At 49.5% G+C, this 17,303-nt stretch overlaps 1 protein-coding gene across 4 annotated transcripts in view; it reads left to right on the forward strand.

The window, feature by feature from the left end:
• The first annotated feature begins 26 nt into the window (after nt 1-26).
• Nucleotides 27-17,303, forward strand: part of IP6K1 (inositol hexakisphosphate kinase 1) — a 36,342-nt gene continuing 19,065 nt past the window's right edge. For 2 of the 4 annotated variants that reach the window (XM_075939596.1, XM_075939599.1), the window contains exon 1: nt 127-262. The gene's annotated coding sequence lies outside the window, so the exon portion shown is untranslated. Of the gene's footprint in view, nt 263-392; nt 799-17,303 lie in introns of those variants that run through there. The other 2 variants (XM_075939597.1, XM_075939598.1) reach the window with 2 other exon arrangements.

The raw sequence follows: 17,303 nt of genomic DNA on the forward strand, positions 1-17,303 counted from the left end.
CCTGCTGACGTGTTTGAAGGACAGCTCCGTTAGCCTGTCAGCGTTCCGGCTGCGCGCTGGCGGGCGGGCTTGTGCGGGGATTGGTGCCTCTCGCGGGAAGCGGGGGCCTGCCGTTGCTATGACGGCTGTTGGCGGAGTCTCCGCCTTCCCGGGCGCCGCCATCTTGTTGTTGATTCGAACGGTCAGTAGCGGGCGAGGGGTGCCGGGAGCGAGCCGGGGTCCCAGCGCCGCGTGCCCCGGGCGGCAGGGGGAGCCCGGGCCGGTGAGCGGGGAACGGGGCGGGGCGTGTCGCGCGTACGGGGCCTGTCCGGGGCGAGCCGCCGGCCCCGGCTCTTTGGGGCGCGCTCCGAGCCCGCCCCGCCCTGCCCGTGCCGGGCCCCCGCAGCCACCGACGCTCCCCTGCGGGCTCCGCCTGCAGCTTCCGCGGGGTCGCTGGGATGCAGCGCGGCCCGCGGGCAGGCGCCTGGTCTCCCCGCCCCACGTGCCAGGCCCGGGGCGGGAGCCGAAGCGAAGAGTGGTCCCGTCCTGGTCTGCTGCTTCATCGGGGCGCGCCTGGGCTGCCCTCGCTCAGGCGGCGCTGTCCCAGGGTGGCAGTGGGGGCGTTGCTCTCAGCAGACCTGACCTCAGCGGGGCTGCGCGTGGGGCACTCTTGCCTTCATCTTTGTATTCGTGCCCGTCGCTGTGAAAGGAGCTATTTGTAGATTTTGCATGTCTGTTCGCATGTCTGTGCAGCCACACTTAAGTCGTGGCCCTCGGCACGTGCTGAGAGGATCGTTGTGGCCCCTGGGGCTTCCAAAGGTGCGTAGCCCTGCCTATGCCATTGTGCTTAGAGCAGGTTCTGTTTATGAGCTGTGCATATGCTTAATTCAGAAAGATGTATACGTCTCTCACTCAGGAAATCTGTGTTATAGTTCACGTGACAAAGAGCTAGGGCTCAGATTCCTGTTCTAAAAAAATCTGTCATCTCAGTAGTGCTAAAATTGGTCTCTTTTGGGAGTAGGTATACAACCCACTAGGCTGTTTCGCTGCTAATGACTATGTAGTTGGGGTTGAGAGAGGGGTCTGTAGGAGTCTGTGCAGATCTTTTCCCTGTTCTTTAGTATTTCTTGGGTTATGGTAGTTCAGCTCTGAGCTGTATCATTTGTTTTCATTTCAGAGCGTTGAGCACTTAAACATGGCATGGTTTTAGAAAAGTAAACTCAGATTGTCTGTGGAGGCAACAGTAGGCTGAAATTGAACTGCAGTAATTCCTCATTTAACGCTATAGATGCGTTTTTGAAAATGTTCGTGCTAAGCGAAAACGTGCTCTGCTGGGTCAATTTTCCCATAAAAATAACAGGAAAGGTGGGGGTTGCGTTTCAGGTGGTGGTGGCAAAGTCAGTTTTTTGTTGGTGCTGGGTAGTCAACTTCAACATTAGATATCAAGCAACACAAGTCGCCGCGGTTTGTTAAAACACAAAGATAAACACATGAGTGAGCGGAGGAGCGCTGTGGCCATGTGTATTCATCCACTCATGCGTATTACCACTGTTTTCACCAACTTATACTGCTGCGCGAAGTAGTTCGCCACTTGAATATTTTCGTGTTATTTCGGGTACGGTCATGTTGTTCGAAAAACGGTCCCTAAAAAAATCGTGCTATTGCGAAAACGTGTTAAGTGGGAACGTGTTAGAGTAATTACTGTACATGCAACTCGAGGTGTCTTTGGTTTTTTGAATATGCTAGGCTAGAGGTCTCCAACCTTTTTTTAAGCACAAAATCGCTTTTTAAATTTAAGTGCAATCCAAGATCTACCTCAAACTCAAATGCCCTTGCACTGGCCCTTCTCCAAGCCCCGCCCCTGCTCACTCCATCCTCCTTCTCTTTCACCAGTTCAGGGCAGAGGGTTGGGGCACAGACTCTGGTCTTGACTTAAGAGATTTGTAGTGTGAGAGCAGCTCTGAGCTGAGCTTGGGACAGGCAGTTGGGATCCTGGAGGGGGTTGTAGGTGCAGGCCCTGGGAGGGGTTTGGATGCAGGGGTTGCTTGGGGTTGGGGTAAGGGCTTAGGGTGTAGGGGGGGTGTTCATGACTGGGGTAGAGTTTTGGGATGTGGGCTCCAGCTGGGCACTGCTTACCTCAGATGATTCCTGGGTGCAGGTGCAGTGGGGCTAAGATAAGCTCACCCCTGTCCTCCCCCAACATCATCCCAAAAGCAGACAGCAAACTCCATCTCAAGTCCTGTTGTGCCCTCTCTCTGCTCTGTGGAGATAGGATGCAGAGTGGGAGAGGGGATACTTTGACATCAGTGCCCCCTCCTCTCCCTCACCTGCCTTGTGCAGAAAGCAGTGGGGAAAGGGGCAGCTGAAGTGCTGGCACTTGAGTCTTGGCTAAACCTGTCAGAGGCTCCAAGATCTGCCAGTAGATCCCGATCTACTGGTTGGTGATCCCTGTGATAGATGCTAAGAATAAAGTGACTTGCACCTTATTTTAATATTGCACATGAAAACAATGTTAAAAGGATGAGGCAGTGCTAAAATTAAGGTTCCATGTCCAACCTTAGCTCCACCTCATTGTCTTCAGGCTATCGTAATGCATATAGTTGCATGATCACGCACATACCACTTGTTCCACAGGTTCCCTATCTCATTCAGTACACAGGATGAATGGTGCTCATCATATTCAAGCCCGTGTCCTTAATCAGTTGGGATGTTGAGATCCAGTGATTTTTTTTTTTCTGCCTGTCCCTGCCTGGTCCCAGGGACTGGCTTTGCTACCATGTTCATCTTGTCTGCAAGTGGGTGAAAGTTAAAGCTTCCGTGAGAGCATTAACTAAATTTCTTGACCCTTGTGTATTTAAAATCACAACCTAATTGCTGCAGTTTTCGTGACTTATTACTCTGAATAGATGCACTCCCCCTCTCCCCCATGAATATAAAATCCAATATATAGCTTGTGTTAGTGATGTCTGTATGGATCCACCTGCTCTTGAGCCATTGTGCTATCAGGAGCAGCCCTCCCCTGCTACCGGGGAAAGAACTATATTGGTTTTTCCCTTTGAAGTTGTTTAGGATTTGCTAGTTTAACTGTTAAAATGTGAGACTTCCTTCTTGTTTTTATAAGCTGGAAGCTATTGGATCACAGGTGTGGCTCTGTACTGACCATCCACTTCAGAACGTCTCCTACCCAGGCAGCCTCATTCATGCAATGGGCCAGTGAACACACACAATACTTGATCTTATTTAGTCACTTCAGACTTTTGTTTAAGGTGCTGTACCTCGTTGGTTGAAAGAGCCTGCTAATTTTGGCTGCTCCACATGGCGCAGCTGAGGCCTAATTTTTCAGAAGTGCTGAGTGCTAGGGATGTGAATGACTAGTCACTTCCCCCTCACCCCTCTTGCTGCCTGTATCAGAAAGAGGCAGCAATGAGGGGGAGAGGAATGGGTTCTTGAAAGCAGCAGCACAGCGCAGACCCTGGGCTCCATGCAGCACTGTGGCTTTGAAACACCGCTTGCAGCCTGAGGTCCCCAGCTGACCCCAGCCTGCACATGGTGTTTCAAAGCAGCAGCACCACATTGAGCCCAGGTCTCCCACGCTGACCCCAAGCAGCATGGGGTCTGACACCGTGCTCTCTGCAGTGTTACAAAGTGGCAGCATTGCATGGATCCTGGGGTCAGCATTCCCCTGCTGACCCCGGGTTCCATGCAGTGCTGCCACTTTGAAATACCATGTGAAGCCTGATGCTGGGCTCCCCGCAGTGTTACAAAGTGGCAGTGCTGCATGGAGCCCAGGGTCAACTGGGAACTGTCCCTGGGCTCGATGAAGCATGCCACTGCCACTTTGAAATGCTCCATGGGGGCAGTAGGGGACTAATGCAGTTTCCTGCTGGGCCCGTGCTCCTTGCATTAGTCCCCTACTGCCTCCGTGCTCCCTGCAGCATTTTCTCCTTTGAAGTGTAGCAACAGCCTTAGGGCAGTTGTTACACTTCAAAGGCGGAAGTGCTCTTATCGACTAATTGATTTGTCAATGCAAATTATATCAACTATTTGATTAGCCAAATAATCAACATTTTACATCCCTACTGAGCACCTGGAGTTGCCGTTGAGCTGGTCAGTTGTGGGAACTTTGCTGATTTCAAGTTGGGCACTCAAAGCTTCTGGTCACTTCTGAAAATATCTGCCAGTTGCATCTAAGTGTGAAATCCTGGCCCAGTTGAAATGATAGAAATTCTGCTTTGGACTTACCGAGGCCAGAATTTGCCCATAGGCCACTGCAATAACTTCAAGTATATGGGATAAATATTGTCACAGAGTTCTCCAAAGTAGCCAAAGGAGGACCAGCATATGACGTAGCTAAGATGTTTGGGTCAATACCGAGTGCTGAATTTTGGGACTCGATAAGCTGCATGTTCATATTGAAGGTAAGGTTAATTCTCCATTTTCTGTTTAAATTTGTCAGTGTGCCAAGTTGTTGACATCATTGTTGGGCAAAATTTGAGTATTACCCATGGCTCTGAGAGTTCACTCTGTAACAACTCAGTAGAGTTGTGCTCATTAGCTTATATGAAGTGTTGGCTGGCCTGAAGACAGCTGCTTCTGCTTAGGTGTTCCTACATTCTCTGAGAAGGCATCTCGCCTCAAAACCCTCCTTCCCCCGCAGAACAACAGAGTACATTTTAAGGGTCCTTGGCAAGCTCTGAGATGGACAGCCTGGAGAAAGGGGAGCTTGTGAGGAAAATTCAGCAGAAATCTCTGTGGGAATGCTATCAAATGCTTTGTTTTCATGACAACTGGAAATCTAGGCTGCTGCCGTTTAGAAACGGAAAGAGCCTAGTGAGAGGTATGGAAAAGGAAGTTGTGGCTCAAGTTAAGGAGCAGGCTGCCTAGACCCGTGGTCACCAACCTGTCAATCACAAGGGCTCGACCAGTAAATCACAAGGCGTTCAGGGGCCCCCCCATTTCTCCCCACCCCCAAGAAGCCCCAATACCTACCTCCAGTGGCAGTGGAGGTAGTGGTGGCTTCCTGCGGGGTGGACAGAAGTCCTGCAGCTGCACGCCACTTCCGGGGGTTCTGGTAGTGTGCTGGTTACTCCCCTCCCCTAGGTCTGTGGCACACCAGGGCTTCCCTGCTTTGCGGGAGGGGGGAGTCAGCCCCAGAGGAGGTGTGCACCAGGGCTTCCCTCCTCTGTGGGGGAGAGGAGGTGGGAGGAGTCCTGGGAGGAGGCAGGTGTGGGAGACTCTCTGCCCCCAGCAACACCCTGTCCACTGCTGCAGAATCCCCTGCCCCCCCCCCCCAGCACCCAGTACCACCCTTCCCCAGTACCATGTCCCCTGCTTCCATCAGCACACTTTAGCACACATTAGTGAGGCTTAGAGTTTGTTTGCTTTTTTGGGAGGGGGGCTTTTTTTTTTTTGCATCTCACTTGTGTGGCCCCCAGCTGATTTTTCTGTAGGTCAGTGACACCTGACTCAAAACAGGTTCCCTGCCCTTTTCATAAATAAAGACAATGCAGAAACTCTTTGTGTTTGACATAGTATTTTATTTAAAAATGAAGCCTGGCCAACAAACCCCCAATTGGGGCCAAGCCCCCATCTGGCTGCAGCATCATAACACTCCTGCACCCTCACCTCACATCCATAAGCCTGTGGCTTTCTTAGTACCCCAACTCTACATCTGACCCCAACACTCCCTAGCCTGGAGCCCCCTCCCCGAGCCAGCGTCCCCTTCTCCACCTCCTGCATCCAAATTTCCTCCCAGAGCTTGCACCTTTCACCCTTCCCACGCCCAAATCCTTTATTCCCATCCAAGAGCCCACACATCCTGTCTCAACCCAGTGAGGGTATGGCTAGACTGCAGGAGTTTTTCCAGGATTCCAGAGAGATTCTGGAAAAACTCTTCTGCATCCAGGGATGCATTTTAAAATTTTTTTTTTTTTTTTAGTGGAAGAGCAAACATGCTCTTTCGGTAACCTGTGTATTCCTTGTTCCACGAGGAATAAGGGTGCTTCCGAAAGAAGGAGTTTTTCTGACATTTAGGTCAGTCTAGACAGGCCAAATGTTGGAAAAACCTCTTCCTACAGAATAATAATAATACAAAAAAAAGTGGCAGTGTAGAGTGTATAAGGGCTGGGGATAGCAAGTGATGGAGAGGAGGAGAATAGAGAGGGCGGAGCTTCAAGGAAGGGGTGGGGCCTTGAGGGAAGGATGTGGCGGTAGATCTTGGCTTGTTTTGACATTTAAAAAGTGATCTTGGGTATAAAAAGGTTGGAGACTAGTGGCCTAGACATTCTCACTATCCCTGATGTGTCCGACATGCAAAGCAGGAGTCTTGCCAGCAGTGTTCAAAGGCAGCAGTGCGGGGCAGCAGGTAGCTGACCAGGAGCTGCACGAGCTTATTGGTTACCCATTTAAATGGCTGTGCTCTTACATCCCTAATCTACACTGTTCTTAAAGGAGAGGTGTCTGTCACAGAGAACATTGGAGAATACACTGGAAGACTTGCGAAGTTTCTAGAAAATGCCAGAATGAGTGAGAAATGAGGAGCTGAGGGGAATCCTGTCCTGTGGGAGAAGTGGGCACAGTGGCAGGTGGCTTGGCAGGCCAGATTGGGCAGGGCACAGCTGGAGCTCTTCCCCTCAGGCTGCCATTGGCGGGGGCTCAGGGCAGGCTTAGCGCCTCCCCAGCAAGTGGCAGGAAGCTGTCGACGGTACCATGCAGGTCTGTGACCGGTAGGGCGGGCGGCTCGTGGGCCTGGGCCCCGTGCCGTTCCTGCGTCCATGGGGCAGCCTGTCCAGCAGGTGGGGATAGTGGGGCAGTAGAGTGCAGTGGGATGCAGCACCTCACGGTCTATCAAGCAGGTGCTGCCCAGGGACAAAGCTACAAGATGCTGCGAGTGGTGGAGCTGGTGGCAAGTCCCTCCGGGTGTTTCTACTCCCTGCACTCCTCAACGCTTGGCCCCCCGTGCTACCTGCTTGCCCGCCTCACCTCACTGCCACATCCTCCTGTCTCTGCCGCCACTCTGGCCTCTACACTACAGCCGGGAGGCGGGGCTTGGCTAGTTTACAATAAACTTATACAATTCTTTATTAACTAAGAATGGAGATTTAAGTGACACTAAGCAAGAAAAAAGACAGGGCTGTTTGCAAACAGAACTAGCTTTCTAGTGATTAAATTTTAATTCTAGCAAGTTATGTATTTGCCTCAAAATAGTTTCTTGCTTACACCAAATTCAGGAATGCCTCCCCTTCAGGCTAACAGGATCCAATCTTCACAGACTCTGAGGTGCTACGCTGTATGTCTCCTAACTAGTGGATAACTAGAATGTCTTATTGTATCTCTTATGTTTTCCAAAGTCCATTATCTTTGTCCCAAGGGCCAGGAAGATTTCCTGTGGGGTTCAGACTTGGATCCCTGTGTGCTTACTAAATTAATTCCTCTGTTGCTTGTGAGCTTGATTGCCATGTTTATCTTGTATGTAAATATACTTTCTTTGTCCCTTGCTTTTGTCTAGGCCAGGCTGGGTTTCTGGGCTCCCTCCCAAATGCATTTTAAGAATACTTTAAAAAAAAAAAAGTATACCCATATACCTCTTTATACACAGCAATGTCCCTGGCTATTACTACCTGCCCAAAATGATGTTACTATATTTTGCTGAGAATAGTGTTTGGGTTGCAGCAGACTGCTGCTGTGGAACATGGCTGTGAATTGGCCACGTGTAAGCATGGATCCCACACTGCTCTCTGCTACTTGTCCCTAGCACATCACAAGTAGCAGTGCAATTAATTGTGAAGTTCTGAACTCAAAAGGATTCACAGTTGCCTGACATTGATAGGAGTTACTTTTGGCATTCATGGAGCAGTTGAATATGGTGGACTGTTGCTTTTGGGTGGTTGGATCATATCATTATTCAGGCTTAGGATGATGAGAAATGGCTGCAGAACTTTTTGATGAGGAAATCTATCATCCTGGAACTGCATGCTGAGCTTGCTCCAGCCCTGTGATACAAGGACATCCAAATGAGAGCTGCCCTCTGGTGGAGAAACATTTGGCAATCGCAATATGGAAGCTGGTGATTCCAAACTACGATTGGCTGGCTGCAAATCATTTTGGAGTCAGGGAGTTGTCTCAGAGCGGTGTTAATGCAAGTGTGAAGGACCATGGTTCTTAGCAGTGAATGTGTGAACTGGTGCATGACTTTTCAGAAGTGGGATTCCCTAACTGTGGAGGGGTGATAGCACGCATATCCCAATTTTAGCATGGGACCACCTTGCAGTGGAGTACACCAGAGGAGGGGGTGGTACTTCAAAGAGTTGCAGGCACTTGTGGATCCCCATGAGCATTTCACTGACATCAGTGCAGGGTGGTCAGAAAGGTGCATGATGCGTATATCTTTAGGAACACCAGCTTATACAGAAAGCTGCAAGCAGGGGCTTTCTTTTCTGGGCCAGAAGATTATAGTGACGAATGGTGATATGCACATGGTGATCCTGGGAGTCCTGATGCACCCCCTTAACGCCATTGCTCAAGAATTGTTACATGGGCAGCCTGGATAGCAGTAAGGAGCAGTTCAACAATAGGCTGCATAGGTGCAGGATGACTGTGGAATGGGCCTGTAGCTGATTAAAGGTACACTGGTGATGTCTTTATTGCAGGTTAGACCTCAGTGAAAATATTTCCATGGATATAGCAATGTGTTGCACGTTATACAGTGTTTGTAATGGAAAGAGTGAGAAGTGAGCTTGGGGTGACCTGGCTGCTGTCAGGGCTAATAGAGAGGCACAACGGGGGGCAATTTCTTTGAGGATGAGAACCAGTAATATATGTTGCTGTGCTCTGGACTACATTACTTAACAAAAAATCAAGTTTTGCAAGGAAGCACTTGAGATTTTTGTGGTCTAGGATTCAATGAAAGCCATGATTAAACTGTGTTGCTGCCATCTGCTCTCACAATTGCTGGGGGAGGGAGGAGCTACCAGAGGAGGACTGACTTTCAGTGCTGTGTTTAGGTCCAGCAATCATTTGTAAAGATGTCCTGGGATGGAGTGAATGGGAGAGTCATCTCCTGGAACATGTCTTCCTTGCTCCATCTTGGGTGCTTTCTTACCTGGCAGAGATGCCCTGCCAGTGTGTAGGGGTGCCTTTGAAGGCCACATCTGCAGAAGCAGAAAGAAAAATACATAGAAGCATGATTGGTAAGTAGACACACAGCATTGAATCAACATAGTAAAATACACCTTTAGTACCATGCCAATCACTTTCTCACTGGCCTGTGACAAACACACATGCTGATGAACACCCCAAGCATCGTGAATTTACACCGGGGGGGGGGGGGGGACATTGTACGTGAGGAGAAAAGCAATATGAAAGGGTCATGTGACTGTTGACTAGGGACAATATTCTAAATTTTCCCACGTTTTTCCACAGATTGGGGGGGGATCTTTGTACTATTCCACTCCTGAGGGTAAGCATGGGAGTGAGGGTGCATCTATTGCACACTTGCAACTTTTAATGCTTGCCTTTGTATTACTTTAGATTCTGCACAAGTAACTGCAGAATGGTATATGAAAGTTTCCTTTCCCAGGGAAAAGAACAAAGCAGCTGAGACTGGCTAGACCCCTCCGAAGTGGAGAACAGCTTCTAAGTGGCTGCACCACGGGGCAACCTCACCCTGGGTTCGACGTTATCATTTGCCTCCCCCTGTTTGTCAATGTCTTTGTCTTCTGGGTTAGGTTGACTTTCTTCTGGCGCTAGTCCTGCTGAAGTAACCACAGCAGGGATGTTAAATTTCAATTAATCAGCTAATTGAGAAGTCGATGGAATTTCCATTGACTACTCGATTAGTAGATAAGGGGGAGCACTCGCTATCCCACTGCACCTCTCCCTTTGAAATGTACAAGAGCCACAGCAGCTCCTGTAAATTTCAAAGGAAGAGAGGCAGAGGGAACCCATGCCAGCGGGGAGCAAAGCAGTCCCCCCGGCATGGGTTCCCCTCTGTGCCTGTTGCTTTGAAATGTACAAGAGCTGCAGATGACTCTTGTACATTCCAAAGGGAGAGGAGCAGCAGTGGGGCTGTTTCAATCCCTGTTTGTACCATTTCCTGCTGCCCCCCCGCCCCCCCGGAGATGGTGCTTGGGGGGGGACTGGTGTTTAAGCTCGGTACTCCAAGCACTGCTAAATACAAAATGGAAGAGATTGTTTAGCATAAGTTAACAGAAGGGATGTCAACGTATACGGATGACTACACAATTAACTGATAAGCCTGAAGAAGAGCTCTGTGTAGTACGGAGGCTTGTCTCTTTGACCAACAGGAGTTGGTCCAGTGAAAGATAATATCTGACCACCTTATTGGTTTAAAATCTTATCACTCTGACTGCTGTCTTGATTCTCTCCTTAACCCTCATGGTTCAGTTATGACACAACTTGAATTAGGGATGTTAACAAAAGCTGGCTTCCTGTGTGTACTTACTTCCGCCTTCCCTCCACCCCTACGCTGGTGCCTCTCAATCAGAGCAGCAGTGAGGGAGGCATCAGCTCCTGCCCCTTTTGCCCCCCCCACACTTGCTGCTTCAAGGGGGGGGCGCGTATTTGGAGCTGTTAAGATTAACCGAAGAGCTCAGACTTACTGGTTAATTGTGTAACCAGGTGCACGTTAACATCCCTACTCTGAATATCTCTGTATCCTATTGGCAAGTGCACATTTCAGATGGCATGAACATTATTCATCTTCTTGGGATATAGCTACATAGCAATGTTAGCCTTGGGCTAGTGGGACTCGAGTCAGCTGACCTGTATCAGTAAACCCTGGGCTTGAGTATCTAGGCTAAGGATTTTCTGATCCATGCTCAAACCCAGTGCTCTGGCATCACATTGCAGCGTGCAGACCTGAGTCAGTGTGCCTAGCGCCACCCCCCACCAGTGTCAACATTCTAGCCCAGTGGCTTTCAAACTCTTTGAGCTGAGTACCCCATTTGAGTTCAACGTTTTTGGATATACAGTGAACCCTCGCTACTTCGCGGTTCGACCATCGCGGATTCACGACTTCGCGGACTTTTTTCATTACATTATGTATATACGTGAATCCGCGATGGTCGAACCCCGAAGTAGCGAGGGTTCACTGTACTGTGAACATAAAATTGATCCTTACCAAAACTTTAAAAAGCCTCGGGGGAAGCCGGCGGGGGGGGGCATCCCAGGCGCGCCTGGGCTGCTCCCCCGCCGGAGCCCCTCCGCGGCTTTCAAAGCCTCGGGGGAAGCCGGCGGGGGAGCAGCCCAGGCGCGCCTGGGATGCCCCCCCGCCGGCTTCCCCCGAGGCTTTGAAAGCCGCGGAGGGGCTCCGGCGGGGGAGCAGCCCAGGCGCGCCTGGGATGCCCCCCCGCCGGCTTCCCCCGAGGCTTTGAAAGCCGCGGAGGGGCTCCGGCGGGGGAGCAGCCCAGGCGCGCCTGGGATGCCCCCCCGCCGGCTTCCCCCGAGGCTTTGAAAGCCGCGGAGGGGCTCCGGCGGGGGAGCAGCCCAGGCGCGCCTGGGATGCCCCCCCGCCGGCTTCCCCCGAGGCTTTGAGGATCCTACTTCGCGGATTTTCAGCTATCGCGGTCGGGTTTGGAACCTATCTACCGCGATAAACGAGGGTTCACTGTACTCCCCCTCTCAGACAGAACGAGGCGGGTGCAGCCCGCAGTTTGAAAACCTCTGCTCTAGCCCTAGATGTGTTGCACTGTGGGAAAGTTCTCCTGTCCACGCTGTTGTCGAATGGTGGTGCTGCTCTGGAGGGGACTTAGGCCCATAAGGAGAACACAAGCTGCATAATGAGCTTTGTGTGAGGGCTGTCTCAGTAGCATGACTGCAGTGGGAGAAGGCTTTGTACTAAACACCATCTAATGTGAGAATTGTGCTGGATTACATTGGCAGGAAAATGCCCATGTGCACCTGTTTTCAGGGTAATTAGGACACCAGTCTCCAGGGCTGTCAAACTATTCAAATGAAATTCTGTAGTTCCTAATCTTTAAAATGGGACATTCAATGAAGGCATTTTTATTTGATGGGGTTTTTTAGTCAGTCTGTTTCAAAGTTTGACATGTAGGTTTCTGAGGGAAAACACACACATCCCTCCTCAAGCCTGGCTGCTGCCTCCTACAGTTGTTAGCGTGTAGTCCTTAACATGATTAACTGATAAGCTTGGGCTTACCATATAATCCTCACAACTACTTGCAAGGGGGGAAGCAGGAGCCAGTGTGACCCCCTCCCCCTACTGCTGCCTTTGATAGAGAGGCAGCATCGCAGGAGCTGGAGGATGCAGGTGGGAGCTGTAGGATGCAGGTGGGGAGCTGAGTTTAAGTCAACCATCTCTTTGAACTCCTTCAATTACAATCTCTAAGTACAGGGGTGGGCAATAATTTTGGAAGGAGGGCTACTTCACAAATTTTGGAAGTGGCTGCAGACTGACCCGGAAGGGGCGGGGCCTTGGGCGGAAGGGGCGGGGTGGAGAACTACCCTGCTGGGTACTATGGTCTAATTTTCTGAACCAGCTGCAGCTAATAAGATCAGTTTAATTTAAATTATGAAACAGATCAAGCATTTTAACTCTCATGTTTATCAAAATTCATTTTAAATAAAGTAAAATATTATGTCCAACACAAAGTTTTCAATGTTTTCTTTGTTGATTGGAGGAGTGGGGAACCCTTTTTGGGCCTGGGGTCAATGACCACAAAAAAAATCAGTTGCGAACCCACACAAGTGAAAAGCAAAATCTCCCAAAAAAAAAAAAACCAATGCTCACTGATGTGACCCCACTGAGACAGCTCACTCCTCTGTAAACACCTAGAAGTCCTGTGGCACCTTATACACTAACAGATTTATTGGAGCAGAAGCTTTCGTGGGCCCAGGCCTGGCATGGAGGTGCCGCTACTGTGGCCAGGCGGCCCGGGGCCGGCTCGGAGGCACTGCTGCTGCCGCCCCCAGAAGCATCGCTATCCCAGCCAGATGGCCCGGAAGTGCTGCTGCTACATCCAGGTGGCCCTGGGCCAGCCCCAGAGGCACTGTGGCATCAGTGCCTTCAGCCACTGGGGCCCGCTCCAGACCCCATGGTGACACCTCCGGGGCTGGCCCTGTTGAGGAGCTTCAGCCTCTGCAGCGGCTGCAGGGAATGGTGATAGGGCAGGGCTGAGCTCCTCTTCTCCCCCCTTCCCCCATACATACCCATTGGGGGTGGGGCCTGTAATTACCTCGCTGGCCGGATCCGGCCCACAGAGTCTTTCCCCACCCCTGTGTAAGCGCCTGCATGAGGAGCGACGGTTCACTAATGGGCTCTTCAGTCTAGTGGAGGCCTGAAATGGTCCAACGGCAGGGATTGAACTTAGGCACATTCATTTTTAGCAGGGATGGTAATTAGAACAATTTATGAGGCATCATGGGGGATTCTCTGCCATTGGCAGTTTTTTAAATCAAAATTGGATGTTTTTGTAGGAACAATTTTGGAGGAAATTCTCTGGCCTGTGGTACATGGGACAGCCGAGTAGGTGATCTTAATGGTCTCTTCTGTCTTGACACTATGAAAACCAGTTAATCAAACAGCTGTTCTATTACACATGATCTCTGCTTTCTGTATGGTTTCTTTCTGCTATCTTAACCTCATGTTCAAATTCTTAAAGTTTGCAAAACTGAAAAAAGAATGTGGTGTTAGTTAAATCTCTAATGGAAAAGAATTGAAGAATTCCACAAGGAAATGTTTCATCAACCCCCACCTCACCATCAACCGTAGCCTGGACAGTCCACACAAGAGATCCACTTCTTTGACACTCCATCCCCACCAGGCACCTGTGGGGGACTGCTGGCTCCCAGCCTGAGTGTGGTGGGTTGCAGCGGCCCCTGCCAGTGGTGGGGGGAGTGTACTTAACCCTCCCCCCCTTTCCCTCCCCCTGCACTCTTCTTTTAATTGGTTAAATTTAGTGTTTGGCACTTCGTTTAATCAGTTAATCAATTTTACATCCCTAAATGAAAATACCTTAGTGAGCTAGAATGTTGCTAGCTCCTGATCAGCAGCTGCTCAAGAGAGAATGAGGGCACAACCAAAGCTGCCCCATGAATTAGTTATGTTTCAAGTGATTTAGGAAGATCACATGGAGAAAAGCATTTGCTGGTGCGTTGGCTTCTGCCAGTGAATATAAACTTGCAGGAATTTTCATCTGCAGGGGAACAGGCCAGGCTTGTCAAAATCCATATCAGGGAGGTGAAACCTTGAGTGGCTAGACTGTCAAATCCCCAGAACTGGTTAGTCCTAGGGGGACACTTCAAAACGATTCCCCCTTGACGATCTGTAAGAACACTTGGTAGTGGGAGTGCTTATTCTGAATTAGCGTTTATTTCTAACCAGAGGGAGGAGTTCCTTGTCTCTCTCTTCGGAAGAGGCAGAAAGAGTTTCTGAGGCTGAAGATGCATGTTTGTAATAAGTAGTTTTGATTAAAAAATGCTGGTGCAAACCTCTCAAGTTCTTCAGAGTGCTGGAATTCCTGATATGCCCTTTCATGGTGAAGAGGGGACAGTCCAATATGTGCATTCCTGTTGTTGGAGGGGAAGTGGTCACCCATGCTCACAGAGGAGCGGTTTCGGGGGACAGGAGATTGTGCTATGTTAGGTGCCGGCTGTCTTGACTCCCTTTTTCTAAGATTTTCTTCAGTCTGCTAGCTTGTTAGGAAATAGAACCTTTTTATCTGGAGAGTCAATTTAGTCTAACCTTTAGTCTCCGACTCAAAGAATACTTTCAACACAACACTGAACAGCACACTGACGGGCAGATACCCTCCCACCAACAGCACAAGAAGAACTCCACATGGACTCCTCCTGAGGGTTGAAATGACAGTCTGGACCTATATATAGAATGCTTCCGCTGACGTGCCCAGGCAGAAATTGTGGAAAAACAGCATCGCTTGCCTCATAACCTCAGTCGTGCAGAACGCAATGCCATCCACAGTCTCAGAAACAACTCTGACATTATAATCAAAGAGGTTGATAAAGGTGCTGTTGTCGTCATTAACAGATCTGACTATCAAAAGGAGGCTGCCAGACAACTCTCCAATACCAAATTCTATAGGCCACTTTCCTCAGATCCCTCTGAGGAGTACACTAAGAAACTGCACCATCTGCTCAGGACACTCCCTGCATAAGCACAGGAACAAATCAACACACCCTTAGAGCCTCAACCGGAGTTATTCTATCTACTACCCAAGATCCACAAATCTGGAAATCCTGGATGCCCCATCATCTCAGGCATTGGTGCACTCACTGCAGGACTGTCTGGATATGTGGACTCTCTGCTCAGACCCTATGCCACCAGCACTCCCAGTTATCTCTGTGACACCACTGATTTTCCTGAGAGAACTACAATGTATTGGTGATCTTTGAGAAAACACCATCCTAGCCACCATGAATGTAGAGGCTCTCTACATCGATATCCCACACATAGATCATAGAACTATAGAGCTGGAAGAGACCTCAGGAGGTCATCAACTTCCACCTCACCATCAACCTTAGCCTGGATGACCTCAGGAGGTCTTTGCCCACGAAAGCTTATGCTCCAATACATGTGGTAGTCTATAAGGTGCCACAGGACTCCTTGTCGCTTTTCTAGAATTCCTTTCTGTACCTCCTTGGAGCTGGCTTATATGCTCGCTGGAGTAGAGGAGATGAACTGTGTTGCACAGGGGGAGAGGGCTGCAGTTCTGTAGCTCAGCCTGCTAGTATTTTCATGACTGGGAAATGGTGTGTTGCCTGCTTCTTTCTGTCTCTCTCTGTTGAACACTGCTCTTACTCACTAGATGGGATCATTGAACATGCTTTCTGAGTGTTACATTTACCTTTTCTTTTAAACTAACTAGTTAATTCTGTGCCAAAGGCTGGGTGGACCCTGATTTTGTTTTAAACCAGGTGTAATTGAAGTCAATTAAGAACAAGTATAAGCACACCAAAATAAGCCATTATTAAACCAAAAATATACTTCATCCCACGAGGCATGCCAGGGAGGTCAGCAAATGCCTTTGATATCAACCGCGGGGCATCCAGACTACAGCGCTGTGCCGCCAAACAGCTGATCGGCACAGCTTAGCAGCCATTTTAATTTAAATGAAGCGGAGATTATTTAAATCGCTGCTTCATTTGGGTTTGTCTAGTAAACTAATCTACATGGCTCTGAAGACAGAACCATGTAATCTAGACATACCCTAGAGCTCACCCTCTGCTCCAGTGGCCTCGCCAAGCCCCCACTCACTGAGGCCCTCCAGTTTCTGGTCAAACTTCCCTTCCATAAAATGGAGCAGAGTCCAGTGACCTGTACTAAAGTTAGCTCTGGCCTGCAGTTCTGTAACCGGCTGTGATAGTTTGAGAGGCCCCATCGCCATAGGAGCTGCAGTCTGTGTCCTGGAGACATTTTCATTGGTGCTTTTGTTCTTCTCAGTCTTCATGAGTGTGTTTTATGGTCCCTCATTCCCTGCTATGAAAGCATCGCACATGCTAGCCTGCAGCAAGTCAGTCGCTGCAACACAGAGGGAAAGGAAAGGAGATAACTGAAGGAAGGAAGGTCTTCCCCCATCATTAAACCAGCTTCCTTTGGGGAGGGAGCCGAAAAGGCCATCTGCATGCCTGTGGGTCTGAGTGGAAAGTGGGCTGGAGGTCACTTCTAGGTTCACAGCCTTTGAGCACAGTCTCCTGGTTGAGACTGAGTCAGTATCTACACTATGTCAATACGGGCACAGCCAGCATTCTGCCAATAACTTTGTTCCATAGGCATCTTGAGTGATGCACACTACAGGAGTGTGTCCTTCTTGGGAGGCTATCTTGATTCCTTGCAGTATGTCCTAACCCTCTGTGAGTAGCTTGGATCTGGAAGTTGTGCTATATGGAAGGAAGTGTGTGTGTGTTTGGAGTAGTTTAAAAATAACCTGTATCCAGTAGAGATTTTTTTTTTTTAAACTTTGAAAATGAGCCAAGAGTGGGAAGCTGCCAGTGGCCTCTCCAGATCTCATCTCCCTGGAGTTGTCTGGCTTGTGTGCTACACATTCTCTCCTCCCTTTTAAGATCTGAGGTTGGTACTGGAATATCTGGGCTGTGTTTGAATCAACTTAAAGCAGTGATGGGCCTCAATATTGACATAACCAAGAAAGTCTCCCAGGATAGTGTAGACTTGTTAACTGCGCTTGGGGACCTAGAATTTGTGGGGTGTGCCAATTGAACGGTAGCACCTCTTGGGATTCAGAGGGAGCACACGGTTGTGTGCAATCAGCACTCACCTCACTTCACGTGCCCTTGTTTTACATGCGTGTCACTTAGTGATACTGGTAGGG

Source organism: Pelodiscus sinensis, chromosome 11 (assembly GCF_049634645.1).
Source record: "Pelodiscus sinensis isolate JC-2024 chromosome 11, ASM4963464v1, whole genome shotgun sequence".
Taxonomy (NCBI): domain Eukaryota; kingdom Metazoa; phylum Chordata; order Testudines; family Trionychidae; genus Pelodiscus; species Pelodiscus sinensis.